General features: G+C 41.2%; 1 protein-coding gene across 2 annotated transcripts in view; it reads right to left on the minus strand.

Annotated features, from left to right (window-relative positions):
- LOC122807274 (uncharacterized protein ZSWIM9-like) overlaps window positions 1-22,322 on the minus strand; it is a 410,955-nt gene that overhangs the window by 385,641 nt on the left and 2,992 nt on the right. The window lies entirely within an intron of this gene.

Here is a 22,322-nt window from a genome sequence, read left to right on the forward strand (position 1 = left end):
TAAAGAATTTTTCCAAGGCAAATTACCTTCTATTAAGTGATAGCATAGGTAATTTTAAAGTTCCCCCTAAACCCAAAATCATGGAGGTCTATGCAGAGTACGAATGCACTGTACAACCACTTAAACAACTGCATAGAAACAGCAGTACCTGACTGAACTAAACTCAGGTCTAGCCGAAGTACAAGCCACAGTGGTGGACTCCCTGGCATAAATAGACTACACAACAGGTAGAAGAAATTCCTGTCTAGAAGTAAGTGGGAAGGTGTACAACAGAGAAAAAAAATCCTCATTACTCCCAGCTGGCAAATCAGGGGAATTCGTCAAGTCTTCAAAAGCTAAATATGAGACTAAAACAGCCTCCCACGCAAATGACAGCCATAAAGCATTTTTAAGTTAATATCCAAACTCTTAAGGGAAACACTCAACAATGTGCTGAGTTGGCTGTAAATGGCACCACTTATACACAGCCAGAAGAAACAGCAAACCTGCTGGCTGATAAATTCAGCTCATATTTCACCCCCTCATCATTTCTGGTCACTCCTCATGAAATAACCCCTACCATTCTTTTGCCTATTATCACAAAAGAAAAGGTCGTCATTGCACTCTCTAGAAACATGGCATCAATGTGCCATATGACAGAATACCAGGGTGCCATTTAAATAGCTTGGAACTTGATCTTGCAGACCCACTCAGATCTCTATATAACCACAGTCTCCAAACAGGCTCTGTCCCAGTAGAGTGGAGGACAGCAGCAGTCATCCCATTGCACAAGGGGGGGACCATCAACTGACCTAGAAAACTATCAACCAATAAGTCTAACTAGCTCATATATATGGAAAGGCTAATCAACAATACAGGAAATCTCCAGACTACACCCAACCCAGTTCGGCTTAGTCAAGTGCATGTTCTGCCTGCTCAGTCTGGTGGACTTCTTTGAGAAGGTCACCAAGGCCAGAGATGAGGATAAGACAGTTTATACCACCTACCTTGACCTAGCCAAAACATGTGGTACAATACCACTCATGTATTCTATATAAACTCACAAAATTGGGCATAAACCTCTACATCACTAGATGGATAGCCAAATGTATAGAACACACAGTTAGAGTGGGGGAATCCACATCCATCAAGAGGCCAGTCACAAATGGAGTACCAGAGGGTTAACTGCTAGTCCCTCTCCTGTTTGGGACATACTTCTCAGATGTTAAGGCAAATGTAGATGGCCTTTGGCTGACCAAGTTTGCTGATGATTGCAAGTTGGGAGCAATCACTGACTCCCCAAATGTTGTTGATATCCTACTGAAAGGTCTGATGCAGACTATGCAAAGAAGTGCTTAATAATACCCTTTGGGAAATCAAATAACCCTGCAAATTACAAAATTGGTAGCACTACCTAAGAGTGGACCCAGTGGCAAGAGATCCACATACTCAGATAGATAGTAATCTGAACTTTGACCACATGTGTCCACGGTGGTGAGGAAATCCTTCTATGTGGCTCAGCTTATAAGTAAGGGTATGGCATTCAGATCTAAGGATGTCATAGTATGACTGCACGCGGTCCTCCTCAGACCAATAATCAAGTACAATGCACCCTTTGGAATGTAATTTGCCATGCACCTGCAACAGTCAGAGTGTCCTCAGAAGTTTCTCACCAAAAAAATAAAGTGTACAACCCACATGTCACATGTGGACCAATTGAAAGCCCTATCACTGTATTCAGTTTCCTACTGATTACTAAAGGGTGATCTGTGCATGACATACAAGGCAGTCTCTAACCCAGCCCTGATGGAAATGTTGTACATTAACAAAACTAACTGCATGAGGGTTACTCACTCCAAAGATCTAAACCTGATCTGACATGATCATGCTGGAGAGACAGATAATGTGCCCCAGAGATTGCCTTCCTCTGAAATAGGCTTCCTATTCACGTGAAGCAGAGCCTTTCCCTGACCATCTTCAAGCTCAATCTAAACCAATGGATGGGAAATAGCAAATTCAATCCTGGGGTGGCACCCATGTCCCTTATGGACAGAGGCAGACTGTAAAAATAGTCAAAATCCCACTTGCTAACTCCTGTTATCTTTCCTCTAGTGACAGAAAATTGGGTAAAGTTAACTAGGCTTATAAAGGATCTTGAGTCAATAGCAGAGTAATCTCCTATGAGCCTAAAACCTATGATTACCCCTTTTGGGTAAGAACAATGTTTCTGCTAACTACCACATCAATAGCAACACCACAGTATGCACCCAGTGACCTTTGATCACTATGTCTCCACAGTGGTAAGAAGGGCATTCTATACTGCTCATCTCATAAGTAAAGGGCATTGCCTCCAGAATAAAACAAAGTTATAACTTCCCTTTACTTTTCCCTCATCAGGCCAATAACTGATTACAATGCTCTTTTTGGTTATGTACCTTTCTAAGCACCTGCAGCAATTGGAGAAACCACAAAGGTGCCTCAAAAGGAAAATTCAAGGTCTTTATAGAATCTGTCCTACATGGATCGTTTGAAATCACTGCCACTTTATTCTGTTTCACACAGACTACTCAGAGGTGATTGCTACTTTGCATATAAGGCAATCTCAGACCCTACTTTATTAGAAATGCTGCATATCTGCAGGTCAAATGGTACACGGGTTACTCACTCCAAAGACCTTAACCTAATATGTGACATTAATAGAACCTGATGGAGGGACAGATTCGTCTTCCAGAGGTTAACACACCTTTGGAACAGACTCCCACTTCATATCAAACACAGCACCTCATTGGCCCTCTTCAAATGCAATCTGATGGGTAACCATAAATTCACCCTGGGGTTCCACCTGTGTCCCTCTTGGATACAGGCATTAGGTGCTGATCATGGAAATAAGGGTAGAACTTGGCTAGGTTTATAAAGGCCCTAGAGCCATTAGCCTACTAACTTCCTATGATCCTACGGCACACTCCAGGCCAGTAATATACCACAAACAGCCCTGATAATTATCTAAATTTTCAAGGACAGTGCCATGTCAGCACTGAGTACACAGTTTCCCAGTTTAGGTGATCTGCAATGAAGTGCGAACTATCAAACAACCTATTCAGTTAATCCAGGACAAGGAAAATTAAACTTGGTAGAACTGAAGATTTTTTCCGATATGCTGAGTATAACACACTCAGAACAAAGCCAGTAATGATCCATTTGAAAGCAAATACAGAACCATATTCAGTGTACTCAAACAACAGGGCTCCCATTCCCTGCCTGAAGAAGTTAAGTAAGAGACACACAAAAGGATGATTGCATTACTGAGTAATTGATGAAACCTACCATGTGCCCAATTTCAGTCTAAGGAAGAATTGTGCTGCAATAAAAAGAAATCAAGCAGATAAGATGGCAAGATTATCCATTCTAGAAAACATAATACAAAGCTGAATGGAGCTACTACATTCTGTTTACCCGATGTCATGAGTGGATTTTAGCAGGCTCCACCATGTGTGCAGTAAGTTGACTAAATATATTATTCCATTTGAGAGATACTGTTTTTAAGACGCTTCCATTTGGAATTATGAGTGCTTTAGAGATATTCCAGACAAAATGAAGACCATGCTATCGCACCTTGAGGGAATCATAGTGTTTATGGAGGACATCCTCATGTATGGGAGTACCATAAAGTAATAATGTATACACCTTAAATGCATCCTGGAAAATGAGGAGTCCACACGACTAAGTTTAAATGAGGAAAAGTACATTCTCTGAGAAAAGTGGCTCTTCTTGATCCAGTTGACTGCTGAATGGGCAGTCAGGCTGGACCCAGACAAGGAGAAAGCAATTTGGCAGCTTTCTCCACCACAGAGTCTTCAGGAGCTGCAAAGATTTCAAAGAACAGTGAACTACTTACAAACCTTTCCGTACGTGGACAGTCATGTATGAGCTACTAAACAAGAAACACCATGGAATTGGGATTGTACTAACATCTCTGCTTACATAACATGGCAACTGTCTCTGCAGCCACTGAATGTATGCTTCAAGTCCTTAAAGAAGAGTGGAAGTCTGTGGCCCTTGTTCCAACCTGCTTAGGAAGGCAGGTACCCAACACACACAGACTGAAAAGAGTGCTTGACAAGTAGTATGGGAAAGTAACAAATCTAAGAAATATCTCTATGGGCTGCAAATTTTCAGGATGGTAACAGACCATTAGTTTATTTAATTAATGGCAATGACTTTGACAATATATACCACTGCACTGCCAAAAATGTATGATGTGACTTAAAATTTAAGTAAAAAAAAGAATATGCCACAAGCAGATCCCCTAAGGAAGAAGCAGTATCACAGAATCTGCTAGGAAGCACTGTGAATAAAAAGGAAACTCACAAAGATGTTGAGTGTTACACAGCAGCCTTCACAGCTTTCATACCTGCAATTCCATGGACTAAACCGGAGCATCCACAGCAACTACATGCAAGTAGGCTTTGCAATAGGTTATCAGAGCTGTGTGTCCTAAGTGTAAGAGTAAAATAACATGTACTGGTAGACAGTTTCGCCTCACAAGGGAACTGTCAGAAAATGACAGTTTGGTAGTATGATCCTGAACTGTGGTACCCTAGACCTTAAACTCTGTGACCCTCAACAAGATACATGAAGGCACATGGTTAAACTTAGTACACTGCCACTGAACATAAAGAATAAAATTACATCATGCCAATCTTCTTGTTAACAGAGAAAATTAAAATAGAAAAGACATCTTAATTTCAGCCCCATTTCTTAACTTCTTCTTTTGGCTTGTCCCGGTTAGGGGTCTCCACAGCGGATCACCTGTCGTCTCATGATTGGCAGTGGAGTTTTTACAGTGTTGTGTTGCCAGCCTGGCACCTAACCTTCCACAGAAGGCACACACTCATGCCTAGGGCCAATTTAGAGTGTACAATCCACCTGCAGCATGTCTTTGGGACGTGGGACGAAACCGGAGCACCCGGAGGAAACCCACGAGAGCACAGGGAGGACAGGCACACTCCACACAGAAGGCACCCCAGCCGAGGATCGAACCATAGAACCTCTTGCTGTGAGGCGACAACGCTAACCGTTGCACCACCATGGCCGCCCAGCACCATTTCTTAACTACTCTTGACTACTTGAAAAAAACTGCTCTGAACCTTGTGAGCATAACAAACAGTGCTACCTACTCACATGAGATTATTATTCAGGATTTAGCAAAATATTTTATTAACCTTTAACATTTATAATCAAAGATTATTTTTTTTTACTTCCAGAAGAGAATGCGAATGATAATCAACCCTAATTCTCTTAGCACTGTATTTCAAGTAACTAGCAGATCAACTAAATTTTAAGCATCTTACCCCTAGCTCCAGCAATCTTGAAGATAAATGTCATTCTGACAGGGTTGGAATGGTTTAGAGGATCCTTTAAAATGTTGACTGTCTATTTGTACATGTTATTATTACACTTTCTTGCAACACTTCTTAGAAAGAGCAAACAATCAGAAACACCTCTTCCAACTCCTGAAAAGACTCCTCAAGACAGGTGGAACATTCAGCTAAGTAATACAACTAAAAAGAAGCAAACCCATTACTACAATGGATGACATGGTTTGAAACACCTACTAATTGAAGAGTGGCCTACCAGTTCCAAGTGCTGCAAATGACAAAGGACCTGAAAAGGGTCATAACTGGTACATAAGAAACAGCAAAACAGTTGCCAAAGTGTATTTAAAAATTCTCTCTTTATCCCATTTTAAAGTAAAACATGTTTAAGGTAAATATTTAATGATGAGAAAGGACAAGATGTTAACCAATGCTTAACGGGAAGGACAGCAGAGGTATCATATACTGTTGTCAGGGTAATTACATTAGTAGCTTGGGAGTGAGAAATAAATATCTGGCAGCTAAAAACATTTTGTATATAGTCAAAAAAAAACTGAATAAACTACTGGAAATGTCAACAAGGTGCCTTCATTCCTCCCACAAGAAGGTATGAGAGACAGAGTATTAGAAAAATATGTATTAATGTGTGTATGCTTAATGCCAGTTAATAACCAAGTATTTTAATACGCTTTTCATCCTATTTTTCATACACTGTATTTGATTGAGTTTCATATGAGACTGAAAAAGATGCTTTTTGAAAACTGCAGTATGCTTTCTGAAACTTGAAAGTTGCCCTCTGACCTAGTAACTGCTAGCACAGCAATATTCATGTTTACGCCTTGTGGAAATGTACTTGAGAAGCAGGTGTTTATCTGCTAGGTCAGAAGCGAATGAATGAACAATGCCTTATGTTATAAATGTAATGATTTCAGACAAACAGCTCTGTCCACAGGATGGGAACCTCTGCAGCTGTAGTAATTTAGAGATAAAGTAGACAAAGGATTATTAGAGAAATGAACTGCTAGCATTGTGCTTGAATTAGCCATAGTATCTTGAATGGTAACGTAACATGTATCTAACTGGGAGTAATCAAGGCCATGTTGTTTTCCTCAGGAAGTTTCACATAAAAATTGATAAATCAGCAGAAATTCATGGGAAAGATGGTCAGCAGATGATGATGAAAAAGGTGGTAATCTGTTATGTCAGCATGGTAGGACATAACCAGTTTAAGAATGTATACAAATGAAAGTATTTCCTGTTTCTGGTTAGACAAACTCTGTATTAGCAAGTTTTTGCCTCCTTGCTGCAAGATTAAAGTGCCTTTACCTGGACCTACCGTGTTTTGATCATTTTTAAAGTATATTTTTCCTTTGACAGTTTGGTCCTTCGGACCGGAAAGTACCTCTCTCTCTAGGCCTAGGTCAGAATTGGGCCCGGTGGCATGCATCCGTACAGAGAAGAGGCCAAATCGGCTCTTCTGTTTTGAAAGTCCTCCGACTGAATTGTCGTTCAAAAGAGGCCAGCCACTGTTTCTGATCTGGGATTGGAGGACGAGTCAACGATCCGGTGGATCAACTCACGGAGGGTCAGGTAAGGAGGAATTACCTTATTTCTGTTTTAAGATCAGGGACCAATTACAGAACTGTTTTTTGTCAGGTAGATTTGCATGTGCAGATCAGGGACAGAAAAAGGGGTTACTGTTTTTGTCATAGATCAGGGAAACAGAATAGGTAGGCAGTTATTCTAGATAAACTGTGAAAAGGTATAGGTTTGTGGTACCACGTGATAGAAAGAGTTACGTAACAATTTACAGCTTAGCTAAGACAGCAATGGGAAATCAGTGCACAAAAAGTTCCCGAGACTCGCCCCTAACTGAAGACGCGAAGTATATGCAATTACAGCGTGCCGACAATGTTAAGTATTACACAAAATGGGTTGATAAGTATAAATTCGATGGTAATTTAGATAAACCTGCACTTATGAAACTTGTTAAACAATTAAAAATAGACGCGAAAGGTCAACTAAAAAAGCAAAGACAGTTAGGAGTCCCTCAGGCGCATAGGTGGCTTGAGGAAGCAAATCACAGGGAACAGAGAATAAAGAATTCAAAGACAATGTTCTTAGACAAAGAAGACAATAACTTGGTAATAGCAACGGCCCCTTCACCCCCTCCGTTTCCGTTACCAGAATATGAAGCGAGTGGACAAGCTGATCCACCTCCGCTATACCCGGCTGTTCCTGCAAAATCACAACCGTTTTTCAGGGATCCTATCGAGACAAGGTCTCGAACACGCGACTTGAGGAGGGAGATTGAGTTGAGTGAAATAAATAGAAAATCACAGGCTATGAGTGAAGAAGAGATATGTCCACTCACAGAAGTACCAAATCTTCAGGCAGGACAGGATCCGACTCTTAGTTTATAGACCATGGACACCAGAAGATATCCGGAAAGCCACGGAGGGAATTCCCCACCCAAAAGTGAATTTTAGAAAATTTTTAGAGGACTTACAGGGCATGAGATTAAGTTACCATTTAAATGGAGAAGAAGTAGAAAAAGTAGTTAGACAAATTGTGGGTCCAGACTGGCACATGATCAGTGGCGACTGGAATCCTCGTGACGCACAACTTAGACCACTCCCACATACTAATGCAGAACTGGATGGCAGAGTAAAAGGTCTGACAGACCGAATCTCTGAAAAGTGGAAGCCTAGGGCTGATTGGACTTGCATTAATCAATGCATTCAACAGGAAGGTGAAACAGTTGATAGATATTATGCTAGACTGTTAAGAGTGTTTTAATAATCACTGCGGAATGCAGACACAAGATTCCCCATATGAACAACAGTTAAAGAATACATTCTTGTAGGGTAGTAGAACTCCCATTAGCAGCTTTATTACAAAGCACATGGTAGATCATCGAACAAGTAGACTACAGCCATTACTTGAATATGTTAGACATGCAGAAAGACATTTTAATAGTAAAAAGAAAAAGAAAACTCAAGTATTTTCGGCAGAAGATGGGTCAGAAGTATTTGTAGTGCAAACTGGGAGAAAGGGTAAGAAAAATACCCAGGGAAATAATCTGACAAGCGATCAGAAGATTTCAAAGAAAGAAAGAAAAAAGGTGAATGTTTTAAGTGCGGCAAAAAAGGGCATTTAGCAAGGGATTGCAGGCTAAATAAGAAGGTGACTACAGAAAATAAGGAAGATGAGGAATGACTATATGATAGTCAGGAATCACTGAATGAAAATAAGCAGGAAAAGACAAGTGCAAATATGATAGCAGGAGTAGAGGATGTGACAAAAGGGGTAGAGGATGTACATGAATTCGCAGACATAGAAGAAGATGAAATTTTAGACCTAGCTCTATTGAGCTTAGAGCTTTACTTAGCAGACACAAAACCGGAAGTGACGCTTCTGGTAGAGGGGAGGAAAGTTAAATTTCGGTGTGACTCAGGGGCTTCACGGACCCTGATACACCCTTCCAAGTTACCGGAAGATTCAGAATCACCAGATTATATACTAGTGAAGGCATCTAATGGACAGCTGTATCGGGAGCCACTCTCCCATGATATAGCAATAACAGACCCCGTATCAGGAATGACCCAAAGAAGTAAAATTGTGGTTTCTGTAAAATGCCCAGTAAATATTTTGGGTAGAGACTTGATGCAGATATTTGGCATAGCTGTAGTTCCAACCATGCAGGGTATGGAAGCACATCGACAAATGGATACTTTTGTAGTGCGACCGGAGGGTGAAACATATTATTGGTACAGCCAGGACTTAGTTACGACTGGTCCAGGGGCAGTAACCGAAGAACTGATGAACGTAGCCATCAGTAAGTTCCCCTCCCTCAACATTGACAAACAGCATTTGTTGCATTGTACTCTATATTACTGTAGTAGACCAGGACCTGATAAAGATTATGAACAGGAATTGTTTCAGAACCATGCAAACAGATTAGTGTTGCGAAATTTGTACTGGGATGCAGAGAGGAACAGTGTAGTAAGCTGTTCATTGCCCCAGGAATTTTTAGCACTTTACAAATCTAATCGATTGCCACATGTTAGCTTAACTAAGAATAAAAATTTGAAATGGGCAGACTTAGGTGAAAAAGTCACAAGGTGGGAAAAACAGACAGAATTAGAGCTCTCCGAACAAGGAGTACAGAAACAGAAATTGAATTGGATCACACAGACACACCCAGCTGTACACTCACAGGCTAGTGAGGATAACGGAGTATTACTCTTATTGGAAGAAGAGGAGAAAGCCTTGCGGGACATACCAGACATTCTCTGGTCAGCAGGGAAATCAGATGTAGGACTTATACAAACAGCAGGACCAGTTACCATTACACCAAAGTCAGCATTTAGAACCCAGAAAAGACAGTATCCCTTGAGAAAGGATGCAGAGATAGGAATTAAGCCTATAATAGCAGCCTTACTTAAGGAAGGAGTCTTAATAGAATCTCCTGATTCACCATGTAATACACCTTTATTTCCTGTCAGGAAAGCAAACGGGGAATGGCGTATGGTCCAAGATTTGCAAGCTGTAAATAATGCAGTTATACCCAGGGCACCGACGGTGCCAGATCTACACACCTTACTGAATGATTTAAAGCCAGAGCAAAAATATTTTTCTGTGGTAGACATTAGTAATGCATTTTTCTCTATACTGATACACCCTGACAGCCAATATTGGTTTGCATTTACATTTCAGGGAAAGTGGTACACATACACAAGATTACCACAGGGATATTGTGAAAGTCCAACAATATTTGCACTGGAAATGGCAAGCAACCTGGCGGGATTTATCCCACCAAAAGGTAGTCAGATTTTACTTTATGTAGACGACATTCTGCTGGCAGCCCCCACCCAGCAAGAATGCAAAGAGGACACGATAGCTTTATTACAGTTCTTAGCTACTCAAGGTCACAAAGTAAACAAAGACAAGCTACAACTTTGGAGAAAACAAGTTAAGTACTTGGGATATGTAATATCCAAGGAAGGTAGAATATTAGATGAAGATAGAAAAACAGCAATATTACAAGCACCTAGACCAACTACCAAGAAGGAAATTATGTCCTTCCTGGGAACTACTAATTTTTGTTGGAGTTGGATACCGAATTATGCTTTGGAATCTGCTCCACTGGCCAATTTAATATTTAAAAAGCTGATGGCAGCACAGGATTTATTACAATGGACACTTGAAGCAGAAGCAGCTTTCTGCAAGCTGAAACAACTGATAGCATCATCCTTAGTTCTAGGATTACCAAACTATCACAAGCAATTTATTCAAACTGTAGACTGTAAGCAAGGTTATATGACATCAGTATTGACACAACAACATGGGGACAAACAACGCCCCATGGCTTACTATTCATCACAGCTAGACCCAGTGGCACGGTCCCTGCCCCACTGTGTACAAGCAGTAGTTGCAGCTGCAATGGCAGTGCAGGCTTCGGCCTCAGTAGTGCTATTCCACCCTCTCACAATTGAGAGTGCCTCATGCAGTCGCAATTATTTAACTGCAAGAAAAAGTAGCATATCTTTCTCCAGCTAGGCATCTTCCCTGTATGACCATACTGTTGAGCCAACCTCATATGACAATTGAACAACTTTGAATCCGTCAACCTTGCTTCCAACCCCTGAAGATGGCAAACCACACTGCTGCTTGCAGGAGATTGAGCAAAAGACATTACCTAGGCAAGACCTTACGGATGTTCCCTTGGATGATGCCGAGGTGACATACTATGTGGACGGCTCGTGCAGGAGGGGTCCTACAGGACAGAACCTAGTGGGGTATGCAGTCGTTTCTGATACTGAAACTTTAGAAGCAAAATCTTTACCACACAACTTATCTGCACAAGCGGCAGAGTTGATTGCCTTGACAAGGGCATGTACCTTAGCAAGAGGTAAGAATGTGAACATTTATACTGACAGTCAGTATGCTTTTTCTACTGTACATGTTTTTGCGCAGCAGTGGAAAAATAGAGGAATGATAACATCTACTGGTAAACCGATCAATCATGCGCAATTCATTTTAGATTTGTTAGATTCAATTCAGTTACCTAACAAAGTAGCTATTTGCAAATGCGTAGCTCATACGAAACAACAGGACAGGATTTCAAAAGGTAATGCACGGGCTGATACAGCTGTGAAGCAGGCAGCTTCAGCCACAGAAACGTTTCATTTGAGTGAGGAATTACAACCCTCTGAAATTTTAGATTTAGAAATGTTAAAAACAATGCAGACACTTACTACAAATATAGAAAAACAGAAGTGGATAAAACGAGGAGCAATCCTCGAAAAGGGGCTGTACATCTCTAAGGAGAAGAAACCAATTTTGCCATCTAATTTGTTTAGATATGCAGCGTTGTTGAGCCATGGGCAGAGCCATGTCTCAACAGGGGGGATGGTACAGTTAGTGAATCGAGTGTTTACAACCTATGGATTTACCAATTATACAAAAAATTTTTGTGCAGCATGCCATGTTTGTAACAAGCGTCATGCACAAGGGGCGTTGAAGCCTAAGCAAGGGAATTTTCCTACACTACTGTATCCGTTCCATACTTTTTGTATGGATTTCATAGAATTGAATAAATGTGAGAATAAGAAATATTGCCTTGTTATTACAGATATGTTTTCCAAATAGGGAGAAGCGTTTCCAACTAAAAATCCAGATGCTGCTACTGTTGCAAAAGTCCTTGTTAAAGAAATTATACCCAGATTTGGTATACCGGAAAAGATTTATAGTGATAATGGTACGCATTTTGTGAACCAAATGGTTCAGCAACTTAGTCGCTATTTTGGGATATCGTTAAAGAACCACTGTGCTTATCACCCCCAATCTGCAAGGTTAGTAGAGAGGCATAATGGGGTGTTGAAGAATAAGCTTAGGAAGCTGATAACTGAGACACAGAAGAATTGGGTGCACTGTTTGCCTTTAGCACTGTTGAGTATGAGAACTGTTCCAAATGCAAAGGGATTAACTCCTTTTGAAACTTTGTTTGGGAGGGCATATTATACACCTCAGTGGAAACCTCTCATGTCTGCAGAGCATGAGGCTGACAGTTCACTTGCAGGGTATATGAGGTGATTTTTGAATAACAAACTTTTGCAGTTAAATTCTGTTTCAGATAAAGAGCAACCGAAATCGGAAGCACCAGTAGCCCACCTGGGTCTGGGTGAAGATTGTGAAACGAAAGAATTGGAGTTCTCCGAAGTGGGAAGGTCCGTACCAGGTACTACTGTCGACACCCACTGCAGTCAAGATCGCAGAGCGAGCTTCCTGGATTCATTTGACGCACTGTAAACTGGTTAAGAACTTTGAATTGGACAAAAACTTTGTTACTGTTGTACAACATGACCAGGTACAGAATGAAGAGAGACATTGAGCACCCTCAGAAAACTTGTATGATCGTTTTTATTGCAATACTAATCACACTGTTCTTTTTGTTGTGGCCACTCCTTTTCCCTGTCACAAAGGTTGAACTGATTAGACGTAATGAACCAAACATAGACTGGCATCCGAACTTTAACACTTATCAGGCAATTACACGTGTGTACGCTGAGACTTTTAATGTTTCGAACTGCTGGGTCTATACGGCCATACCAACAGCATACGGGGGTTTATTGATGACTGCTATCCCCCTAGGGGTCAATATGACCTGGGAAAATCTGTTTTTTGACACAGTTGTTATTAAAGCACATGATAAGGTAGCACTGTATTTGCCTGTGACACAAAAAGGAATTGTATGTTTCTATAAAAATTATACCATCCAAATGGGATGTAGCAAGTGTAATGTTACAGTACAGTATAAATGTTATAGAAAACCAAATGATTTGGGTGGGTCTTGTAGTATAGATTATGACTCATTTTTGAAATCTATGCATAAGACTCTTGATCAGGTACAACGCAATCCTGTACTTTTTAAACAGTTATCTGTAACAGATAGGAAAATGTTTCATGCAGGGCAGTCATTTCGTAACAAAGTAATAACTAAGGTAGAGGACTGTTATTTTGTGTGTGGTAAAAAAGCATATAAATGGTTACCTGAGAATTGGTCTGGCAGTTGTTTTTTGGGGTACCTGGTTCCGGCCATCCGACACACTGCAGTTTTGCCTCAAGGAAGTATTCGAAATACTCAAGACGTAACCAAAAAGACCATTAAGAAACCTGAGAATCCAGTGGGACGAATTGAAGCAGGCTGGAAAGACCATTGTGATGTGAGAACCAAGCTTGCGCACATGGACTTGAATGATGCTGTTATATCCTGGGCAGGTATATTACCTGCATATGGCGCAGTTAAATCAATATGGGAGCTGCGAAAACTGTCAAAACTTCTGGAAGTAATGCGACTTTTTCTGCTCTTGAACTGATAACTGATGAACTGAATGCCATGAGAACTGTAGTGCTCCAAAACCGAATGGCTCTTGACTTCACCCTGGCGGCGAGGGGTGGAACTTGCGCTTTAATCAAAGAAGAATGTTGTGCGTTTATTCCTGACCATCAGCATGAGATTAACGATCATCTCAAGGTGATTCAGCAAGTGTCGGCCATGACCAAGCCAGGCCCAAACCCTCTGACAGACTTTTTCCAGAATGCATTTGGGGGGGGGCCTCCATTTTTATGAACATATTAATTGCTATTGGGGTAGGATTACTCCTAATAGGAGTTTGTATTTGTTGTGGAATCCCCTGCATGAAGAGATTAGTTAAAGAATTCATAGATATATCCGTATCTGAGACTATGTATCAAAGTACTGAATTTGAAGAGCTGCTAGAATGCGAAACACTTTCATAAAAGTTTAAACTAAATGACTTTTTTAAATGCAAATCCTGAATGGAAGAGGTTAGGAAAAGAAGCAAACTGTTTATTCTTTTTTGAAAATAGAATAAAAAGTATTAACAGGAGGGAAATGTTAGAAAAATATGTATTAATGTGTGTATGCTTAATGCCAATTAATAACCAAGTATTTTAATACGCTTTTCATTCTATTTTTCATACACTGTATTTTATACAAATTGAGTTTCATACGAGACTGAAAAAGATGCTTTTTGAAAACTGCAGTATGCTTTCTGAAACTTGCAAGATGCCCTCTGACCTAGTAACTGCTAGCACAGCAATATTCATGTTTACGCCTTGTGGAAATGTACTTGAGAAGCAGGTGTTTATCTGCTAGGTCAGAAGCGAATGAATGAACAATGCCTTATGTTATAAATGTAATGATTTTAGACAAACAGCTCTGTCCAGAGGATGGGAACCTCTGCAGCTGTAGTAATTTAGAGATAAAGTAGACAAAGGATTATTAGAGAAATGAACTGCTAGCATTGTGCTTGAATTAGCCATAGTATCTTGAATGGTAACATAACATGTATCTAACTGGGAGTAATCAAGGCCATGTTGTTTTCCTCCGGAAGTTTCACATAAAAATTGATAAATCAGCAGAAATTCACGGGAAAGATGGTCAGCAGATGATGATGAAAAAGGTGGTAATCTGTTATGTCAGCATGGTAGGACATAAGTTTAAGAATGTATAAAAATGAAAGTATTTCCTGTTTCTGGTTAGACAAACTCTGTATTAGCACGTTTTTGTCTCCTTGCTGCAAGATTAAAGTGCCTTAACCTGAACCTACCGTGTTTTGATCATTTTTAAAGTATATTTTTCCTTTGACACAGAGAGACTCCTAGATCTGCTAGATCTGAGGTATCCAAGCAAACGCTACCTCAAAACAAAACACACACAACACATAACCCACAAAGTCAGTGTGCTAAGCAGCCACAGCCCTTAAGGCTGAATAACACACCTGATACTCTTGTTATAGGTGACTCTATTGTCAGACACACTGACGTCCCGCTCACCAGGCTGAATAAAGAGAAGGTCACAGTGAGCTGCCTGTCGGGTGCTAGGATCCGACGCATAACGCAAGCACTCAGGTCACTCCAAAGCAAATACAAATATGACTCAGTCATTGTACATGCTGGTGTGAATGACCTGAGACGTGCCTCCTGGACTACATGAAAAGAGACATAGAGGAGCTCTCTGATCATGTAGCCCAGGCTGGTATGACCCTGACCTTGAGCAGCATCTTACCCTCACCTAGAATGATGCCACAGTACAAAGACAAAATGATCGATTTTAACAATTGGCTAAAATGTTGGTGTCATTCAAAGGGGATCCAGTGTCTGTCAGCCTGGGATGACATGCTCGACAAGCCACGTTGCTTCGCTAGGGACGGCTTGCACCTGTCACCACTGGGCTGGATATTGGCAAAGGCTCTTGCCACCCCCACAGTGCCTTTTTTAGGCAAGGCTCAAAAGTCAAACCCACCCCCATAGACAGCACAAGGAACAAGAAACTAAGGGTAATGCTGCTAAATGCCAGAAGTCCTAACCTCAAGTTGCACGCACTCGAAGCTCTCCTCAGTATGGAGAACATCGATATCTGTGCAGTGACAGAAACCTGGTTCAAGGCTCCAGAGAGCACCCCAGCACTACCAGGCTATACCTCATATCATGCTTTTCGGCCCCAAAACCCGGACCGAACCACAAAAGGAGGGGGAGTTTCCATATTTATCAAGGATATCCACACCTCCAGGTTAGTGGCTTTGCACAAAGTATCGGAGACCATCCATGCGCAACTAACAGTGGGCAAGACTGCTTTTCAGTTTATAGCATCCTACAGACCACCCTCTCAAAGTCAAGAATCGCATTCGGCTTTCCTGAAAACATTGGAGAACATGAAGATCTCTCCGAACACCATTATATTGGGCGACTTCAACTACCCAAACATTGACTGGAAGCACTACTCAAGCCCCAGCACCTTAGCCCAAAGATTCCTGGAAATTATAAACTCAAATGCTATGGAACAACTAGTCACCACTCCCACAAGAGGGGACAACATACTAGACCTGATCATTACCAACATGGGGACTCTATGCTCCACACCAGAAGTATATCCCTCATTGGTAAGATCAGACCACAAATTAATTTCACTGGATGTCCACATCCCGACCCCACCCCAGCCCAGAAAACCACAGTGAAAAACTTCTCAAAAGCGAACTTCTCACTTCTCAAAACCAAAGTGGAATCCTTCAAGGCCCCAGGGCCAGTGGAAACTACAGCCCAAACTGCAGAATCCTATATAAATGCATTCTACGGACATCTCCAGGAATGCATGGATCATGCTATCCCAAACAAAACCAAGACCCAATCATCCAAAGGCAGGCGTCCAGTCTGGTGGACCCCTGCCATAAATAAACTGTACAACAGAAGGAGGAAGGTACTACATGATAGAGCAAAATCCCTAATAGGGAAGGCATCTCTGATCAGTACTAGCAAAAAATTACGATCCCTCATAAAATCCTCCAAGGCCAGCTTCGAGAGAAAAATTGCACAGAACACCAAAGACAATCATAAGGCTTTTTTCAGTTATGTTAGAAACCTGGGATGCAACTCCCAGACTTGTTCTGAGTTGATTCTAAACGACAAAAAATACACTGAACCCACAGACATCGCCAATATCCTGGCAGACAGGTTCAGTGTAAACTTCTCCACCCTCTCCCCCCCAAAAGAGCAAGTATCTATCCCGGCAGAGGGCTGCCTCCCAACCATCTCACATGCTCAGGTGACGGCTGCCCTCTCCAAAGCAAAAAACACTGCTTCCATGGGACCAGATGGCGTCCCAGGTTGCGTCCTACATGAACTACAAGAGGAACTAATCCCTCAAATAAAACAGCTATACAATCTCAGCCTCACTACAGGATATGTGCCCACAGAATGGCATACAGCAACAGTGGTCCCACTCCACAAAGGTGGAGCCTCTACGGACCCTGGAAACTATCGCCCCATAAGCCTGACTAGCTTAGTCTGCAAGGCTATGGAGAGGATCATCATGGAGCTCATAAACAAAGACATTGGGGACCTACAGACACTAGATCCTACCCAGTTCGGCTTTGTCAAGGGCAGATCCTGCCTTTTGAACCTGGTTGACTTCTTTGAAACAGTCACCAAAGCCATAGATGAAGGGAAGGTAGTCCACACAGCCTATCTGGACCTTGCAAAGGCATTTGACACAATACCCCACTCGGGCATCATAGATAAGCTATCCAGCTTAAATACAAACCCCTATGTCACAAGATGGGTTGCAAACTGGCTCAAAGACAGAACCCACAGAGTGAGAGTTGCTGGAGCCATGTCAGACTCGAAACCGGTCACAAGTGGCGTCCCACATGGTTCTGTCCTGGGACCACTTTTGTTCGGTATATACTTTTCCGAGGTACAGGCAAACGTGGGAGGACTGTGGCTCACCAAGTTCGCAGACGACTGCAAACTGGGCGCCATAATCAACTCTCCAGCTGACACAAACATCCTTCAAAAAGGTCTCACAGAGACAGATAACTGGTGCCAGCACCATGGTTTAAAGCTAAATGCCAAAAAATGTATAGTCATACCCTTTGGCAAAAGCAATGTGCCCACAAATTACCACATAGGCGGAAACCCATTAAGTACAGAGAAAGTTATTAGGGACCTGGGGACCCAAGTTGATAGCAATCTCTCCTTTGAAAACCACATTGCCAAAGTGGTTAGAAAGACCTTCTACATAGCCCACCTCATCATGAAGGGTTTCACGTCTAGATCAAGAGAGGTAATTGTGCCCCTTTATTCATCCCTCATCAGGCCCATCATAGAACACAATGCCCCTTTTGGGATGTACCTTACCCGACACCTGCAGCAATTAGAAAGACCCCAAAAGTATCTCACCAAGAGGATCAAGGGTCTCAAACAGATGCCATATGCTGCTCGGTTAAAAAAAACTCCAGCTCTACTCAGTTGCATACCGCCTACTTCGAGGCGATCTATGCCCGACACACAAAGCTATGTCAAATCCAGAATTAATGGACATGCTCCACCTCAGTAAATCTAAATCCCTTAGAGCCACACGCTCGAGGGACTTGAACCTCAGCACAGAAATAAATAGAACTTGCTGGAGGGACAGGTTCATAACCCAGAGGCTCCCTTCGCTCTGGAATAGAATTCCAGTTCATGTGAGGCAGAGCACCTCACTGAATCTCTTCAAGAAGAATCTCGATAAGTGGATGGGGGATCATAGGTTTGTCCCAGGGATTACTCCCGTGTCACTATTAGACAGAGGCACAGTAAACTAAACCTTAAAAAGGGCACAGTATACTCAAATCAAGGGGTGGCGTAAGCCATACAGAATTGGGCTAGGCTTATAATTGCCCCAGGGCAGATAGCCTAGTATGAACCTATGAACCTAAAGTGATTTTATCAGGACTAATCCTTTACACTGTTTCCTGTTTATCCTGTCACCTTCTGGGTCACAGCACATGTAGGATACCAGACTTCACTTGTGCCCTCTGGATTACCTCCATTTTAAAAGTCTGTACATTAGGACAACAGTGATGACAGTGTTAAAGAAAGACAAAAGTATTCCTAAATTCTGTTACTGAAACATCAGTAGATATTGCTGCAGCAGTACAAAAATACAGAATAATACACAGTAAAACACTGATGGCAGTTGACATTCTTTTTTATCAATGCCAACTATATTTTCACTTTTTTACTTAAAAACACACACTGTGATCTAAGGTTCGACAGAGTCACAATTATTGGCCATTTTGAGCTTTTGGCTCAGCTTTATAAAATTACCTATTCCTCCCATAAGGGGTAAATTGTGAAGATCAAGTTGTGGCAAACTGATCCCTGTCAAACCTCCACATGATCTGACTGTTTGTCATTGGATCTAATTTTCACAAAGCAATCTTGATATAGGTAGCACATTGAAAATAAGTGGAAATGTAAATATCCTCAGATACAAGTCTAAATATTCCCTAAATTTTACTGAAAAAGTTACAATGAAACAAACTGACAGCAGCCCACAAGGCATATCTAAACAAACTGGAATCCGTACCTATTGAACAAGGCATGTCTAAACAAACTGGAATCCGTACATATTGAACAAGGCATGTCTAAACAAACTGGAATCCATACCTATTGAACAAGACACGTCTAAACAAACTGGAATCCATACCTATTGAACAAGGCATGTCTAAACAAACTGGAATTTGTGCCTATTGAACAAGGCATGTCTAAACAAACTGGAATCCCATCCCCATTGAACCCAACATAGTTCTCCTGGAGGATTTCAACTATCCTCCCATTAACTGGAAAACATACACTACCACAACCAAATATGCACAACACTTACTACATGTAATAAATGCTATCATTTTAGACCAGCTATCCCACGTCCCAACTAGGGAACAAAAATATTTGACCTAGTCCTCACCAATATATGTCCACCATGTTCTACACCTGTAGCTGCCCCATCACTGGTCAGATATGATCAACGTTTAGTAGTATTCACTATAATGGTACCACCAGATTCATCATCAAACCCTTCAGTCTTTAGAGGCTATTCTAAGTAAACCTATTACAGCTAGCTGATGACTTGATGAAATTTAATCATCACCTCACACACTGCTATATTAATGGAAAACTTCTATGCTGCTGTAAAATTCTGCATTGAGGCACAGAAAAATGCAATGCTTAGCTCAGGAATAAACCCATTGAGGGGAATCCTGGTAAACTACAATATGAAGAAATGTACTGTCTGTAAGAACAAACTTAATATCCCAATCTGCAAAACTAAGCTCAGAAATATAAAAATCTTAGCAGCAGAATAAAATACGCAAAAGTAAGTATGACCTGAAAAGTGTCATCTATGTAAGGGACAAACATAAGGTCCTTTTTTAACTATGTCAGAAACTAGAGGCAATACCCATCAAGGCACTGAACTAATGCATAAAATTACTTGCTCATCTCCAGGACACATAGCCAACATATTAGCTGACAAATTCAGCTATAGCATTGCACCTGTATTCTCCCTAACTTTTCATCACATCTTGGCATGCTCAGCGCCCCACTCTCACCCCCCCCCCCCCCAAGATCACTTCGATGCAGGTCCTGGTGGCACTCTCCAAGACCAAAAACATCAGCTCCATAGGTCCAGGCAATGTGTCAAGCTGCTTTCTTGCCAGCATCAAGCACAGCCACTTGCTTATAAACTTATTCAGTCTCAGCCTCTCCACTGGATTCATGACAGAAATGTAGGGAACTGCTGCAGTCCTACAACACCAAAAGGAAGGACCCCCCCCCCCTCACTGACCTATTAATTATAGACTCACAAGCCTAACCAGCCCTACCTGTAAAGCAAGGGAGTACACCATTAAATAACTTACTGACAAGGACATTAGAAGTCTACATTTCCTTGTCTCAAACTGGTCTGGGCTCATTAAAGGTAGATTCTGCCTCCAAAACTTACAGGACCTCTTTGAACAAATCACTTGATTCATTCAATGCAGGCAAACCTGTGCAAACTGTGAATCTCAAGCTGGTGAAGGCTACCAACACCATTTCAATTTCTGACATTACTGAAAAGCTAATAAAACTAAATGCAAACGCTCTATGTGACCAACTGGATAGCAAATAAGCTTACTAACAGAATCTATTAGTGTAGGGGGCATGCTCTCAAAGAAAAGGGTTAATGCTAATGGTATCTTTCAGCAACCAATCTTTTCAGTAAGAAATGCAAGAAAAATCCAGCCAAACTAATTTTCACTGTGTAATACCTTAAACATCCTATAATGGGGACATATGGGATATATGAAAATGGCCCCTTAAGGTCAGCAATCGATACTTGGACCACTTCTCTTTGATATTTACTTTTGTGTTGTTAGCTGATGGCAATGGCCTGCAGCAAGCCATGTTTATGAATGACTGCAAACTCTGAACCGTCATACACTCTCCAGTCAATTAGCAAATTCTCCAGGAGGGCCTAACACATACAAATAAATGTTGGCAGGTCCATGGCCTTAAACCATATCTCAAGAAATGTAGTTACTGTGCTCTTTGGCAAACATGGGCACTCATGCACCTACAGCGCAGATGGCACCCTTTTGAAAATTGGTACAGTTATTTCAGACGTAGGCACTTTCATTGACAACATGCCATCTATCTTGTGTCCACTGTTGGTGGAAAATCCTTTTATCTAACCAGATTAATTACTGGGGACTACCTTCTAGATCAGAAAAGTTATCATCCTTCTCTATTATCAGATCCATAACAGAATGCAATGCCCTTTTTGGTACGTATTTATCTAAATGTACGACAACTCAAAAGACAGCAGCTTTTTTTTTTCATTAAGAGAATCAGGGACATGCCTTCCGTGTGCTACATAGACTGGCTTAAAGCACTTTCTTTCTTCTCTGTTTACAAAAGAATCTTGAAGGAGGACCTCTGCCTCATCTAAAAAGCATTGAAGGATCCAGTCCTATATAACCTCTTACACAACTGCAAGGCAAATAATATTCTAAATATCTACTCAAAGACCTAAACATCTACAACAGCAGTAAACAGGACTTGCTAGACAGAGATCTCCCTCAAATAATACCTCATTTTTTAAATTGGATCTCCTTAGACGTAAAACAAAACGGCTCTCTGTCTTTCTTCAAATGCAATCAGTACGAATGGATAGGAAACCATAAATTCATTGCTGGTCTGCCCCTTCACACCATCTTTGAAGGGGCATAAAATTAGATAGTAGTTACTTCATGCTGTAGGGGAAAATGGGATATTGGGCTAAGCTACAAATCATCTAACTGATAACTGCCTAGCCATGAACCTATGCCGCAAGAACAAGTATGATCCTGCACCATTTACTATTACTTGTTAACAATGCAATTCTTTGCTACAGTTGAAATTGTACAGTACCTTTCAAAATACAGTCCAAGTAACAGATGTCCCACGTTGGCTTCAGAAAGATTACATTAAACCTATACCACCACAGTTTCTTAGCAATTAACATTCTCCAGAAAGGCTCAATGACTAGGTGCACTGTTATTTGATTTTGTAGGGTGTTTACGAAACTGGATCTTGAGACTA

Source organism: Protopterus annectens, chromosome 1.part1 (assembly GCF_019279795.1).
Source record: "Protopterus annectens isolate FY-2018-M chromosome 1.part1, PAN1.0, whole genome shotgun sequence".
Classification (NCBI taxonomy): Eukaryota; Metazoa; Chordata; order Ceratodontiformes; family Protopteridae; genus Protopterus; species Protopterus annectens.